Source organism: Lynx canadensis, chromosome B2 (assembly GCF_007474595.2).
Source record: "Lynx canadensis isolate LIC74 chromosome B2, mLynCan4.pri.v2, whole genome shotgun sequence".
Classification (NCBI taxonomy): Eukaryota; Metazoa; Chordata; class Mammalia; order Carnivora; family Felidae; genus Lynx; species Lynx canadensis.
Window position 1 is genome coordinate 28,929,837 of NC_044307.1, and position 3,668 is coordinate 28,933,504.

The 3,668-nt window shown below is 39.3% G+C and overlaps 1 non-coding gene across 1 annotated transcript; it reads right to left on the bottom strand.

Annotated features, from left to right (window-relative positions):
• Window positions 1-493: 493 nt before the first annotated feature.
• On the bottom strand, window positions 494-600 carry LOC115515058. Its single transcript, XR_003969128.1, has one exon. It is a non-coding gene; the product is annotated as a U6 spliceosomal RNA (small nuclear RNA).
• Window positions 601-3,668: the final 3,068 nt, after the last annotated feature.

Consider the following 3,668-nt stretch of genomic DNA (forward strand, 5'->3'; position numbering starts at 1 on the left):
ATGCTGATGCTAGAACTTCCAACACTATGTTAAACTACAGCGGTGAGAGTGGACATCCCTGTCGTGTTCCTGATCTCACGGAAAAACCTCTCAGTTTTTCCCCATTGAGGGTGATGTTAGCTGGGGTTTTCATAAATGGCTTTTATTATATTTGTGTCCCTTCTATCCTTTCTTGAGGGTTTTTATTAAGAAAGGATGCTGAATTTTGTCAAATGCCTTTTCTGCATCGATTGACCGGATCATATGGTTCTTATCTTTTATTACTGTGACGTATCACGTTGACAGATTGGCGAATGTTGAACCAACCCTGCATCCCAGGAATGAATCCCACTTGATCATGGTGAATATTTTTTTTTTTTAACACAAAATATCTTTCCATTTTTTTGTGGATTCTTTAATTTCTTTGATTAATGTCTTATAGTTTTTCTTTATTTTTTTATTTGTTTATTTTTATTATTTTTTTCTCATGCCAGTGCTTTATTTATTCATTTTTAAAAATATGGAACGCTTCACGAATTTGCCTGTCATCTTTGCGCAGGGGCCGTGCAAATTTTCTCTGTATTATTCCAATTTTAGTATATGTGCTGCCGAAGCGAGCACTGAATAATTCTTTTTATATGCTGTTGAATTCAATTGGCTAGTATTTTCTTGTGAATTTTTGCATCCATATTCATCAGGGATATTGACCTGTAGGTCTCTTTTTAAAATGGGTCTCTGTCTCGTTTAGGAATCAAGGTAATGCTGGCTTCATAGAATGAGACTGGAAGTTTTCCTTCCCTTTCTATTTTTTGGAATAGCTTGAGAAGGATAGGTATCTTCTCTGCTTTAAACGTCTGGTAGGACTCCCCTGGAAAGCCATATCTCTTCTTCAGCACACGTCAGGTTTCACTCTTTGGCGTGTTTGAAACCCCGTAGGGGTCCAACACATTAAGTGCCATAGACACCACTCTGTCCACCCACACTGCGGTGAAGCACTCAACTAACATCAGATTTCACTAACTGAAAACTCTTTGAAAGCCTGTGCGGAGCCGACACGGTAAGTGCCATTTACTCAACTCTGAAGCAACAGTGTGGGGAAACCATCTTGCAACTAACATCTCGTTTCACTTAGAACTGTTTGACAAACTCTGCGGGGCTTGTGTCGAAAGTGCCATATATTCACTTCTGTGAAACAACGCTGTGGTGACAAACTTTCCAACATCAGGTTTCACCGAATGAGAACTCCGAAAACAAATGCAGCGTCTACACGCTATGCGCTATATACTCAACTCGGTGAAACAACACGGTCGCCATACCATCTCTCAACTAACATCTCGTTTCACTCAGTTAGAAATGTTTGAAAATCTATGCGGGGAACGATGGGGACAGTGACATATACTCGACGCTGTGAGAGATTACTGTGGGAAAACCGTCTTTCAAACAACATCATGTTTTCCCTGTTAGACGTGTTTGAAAACCCATGCAGAACCTGTGCGGGAAGTTCCAAATACTGAAATATGTGGAAGAACACTGTAGAAATCATCTTTCATCCATCTCTTTTCAGTGTTTTAGAAGTGTTTGAAAACTTTTGCCCAAGTTAGGCCGAGTGTGCCATGTACTCAACCCTTTGAAATAACTCCAAAGACCAAATATCTTTTACATAACATCTGGTTTCACAAAATTAGAATGGTTTAAAATCTTTTGCTTTAGCTACTTGGAAGAGTCCAAATACTTGAGTCTGTGAAACCACACTGGTGGAAACCGCCTTTCAACTTATATCTCTGTACACTCAGAAATTTTTGAAAAGTGATGCAAGATATATGACGAAATTATCTTTGAACTCAAATCTGTCAAGCATCTTTTTGTGGAAAAACTGTCCAAGTAACTTCATTATTAAGGTAGAATTTGTTGAAACCTTTTTTGGGATCCAGGTGGAAATGGACATTTTTACTTCAGAACTTTTACAGAATGAGTGAAGAACCTTAAACTCAAACCTATTAATCTCTATCGTGGAGAACGCATTTTCCAACTAAATTCTGGTTTCACTGAGATCTATCTTTTTAACTCTATGAGATTGCTATGCAGTCGGAAAGTGCCTTGTACTGAAATCAGTGGAAAACTCTTTGGGGAAACCACTTTTCCCTAAAATCTACTCCAGGTTAGAAATTTTTGAATTCACCTGCCTGTCTTGGGCAAATAGTGCCATATTGCCCACTTTCTGAAAAACGACCCTATGGTGAAAAATTCTTTAATTAATCTCTGATTTCACCAGGTGAGATCTGTTTGAAAACTTTTGCGAAGCCTACAAGCTAAGTGCCACAAATTCCACACTGTGAAACCAAATTGTTTGGAAACGACTTTCAAATACTATCTAGTCAGAAGTGTTAGAGAAACTATGCGGAGGCTAAGCCAAGTGTCATATACTCAACTCTAACTGCACTTTGTGGAAACCATCTTTCAACAAATATCCTCTATCCCTAAGTTAGAATTTCCTGAAAACCTATGAAGCACCATTGTAGAAAGTGCAATATACTGACATGTGTGGAAGAACACTGTGGTGAAACCACCTTTCAACTAAAATCTGGCTTGCTTCACTAAGTTTTGTGTTAGAATACGCATGCGAGGCTAAGCGGATAGTGCCATTAACTCCTCTGTGAAGCAACAATGTGGTGCAGCAAATTTTAAACTAGTTTCACTGTTACTTGTGTTTGCAATCATTAAAAGGGCCAATATTTCAGCAGAACCTATTCCACTCTGAAAAAACCCTGTGAAAACCTTCTCTGTGAAAACTTCTCTGTGAAACTCTGTGAAACCTTCTTTCAAGTATCATTGCACTAGATGAGCCCTGATTGAAAACCGACGGGGGACTACAATTTAAGTGCTACGTACACAACTCTGGCAAAAAAACTCTGCTGGGAAACCATCTTTCACTTAACATCACTAAGTAATAAGTGTTTCTAGATACATGCGGGACTTTTGTGGATAGAGTCATCTCTGCAAACAAAACATACAGGGTCTAGGAAGATACTGTCACATACTCCTGCGAAAAAACACTGTCGTGAAACGCTCTTTCAACTAATACCTGTTTTCACTGAGAACACTTTGAAAACCTATGCGGGGCCTATATGGTAAGTGCCACGTACTCAACCCTGTGAAACCTCATTCTGGTGATATTATAGTTCAACTGACCTCTGGTAGCAGTGGCAACCTTTTGAAAACCTTTGTGGGGCCTCCCAGGTAATTTCCCTATATTCAAAACTGTGTGAGACAACACCCTGGGGTAACTGTCTTTAAACTGTTCTCATTTCATTAAGAAGAGTTTGAGAAATTATGCGAGGCCTATGGCAATATTGCCATCACCTCATCTCTGTCAAACTGCACTTTGCGGAACCCATCTTTCAAGTAACATCTTGGATCATGACGTTAGATGAGTTTGACAACCTTTGTGGGAAGCAAGGTGAAAGTGACATATACTCGGCACTGGTGAAATTAGTTTGGAGAAACCAAGTTTCAACCAAAATCTTGTTTAAGTTCAAAGAGTTTGAACATCTATGCGGGCCTTATGCGGGAAGGCCTTGACTCTGTGAAACAACACTATGGTGAAACCATCCCTCAAAAAACACCTGGTTGCACAAAAGTAAAATAGTTTGAAACATTTGCATGACCCACAGGGAAATTTGCATATTCTC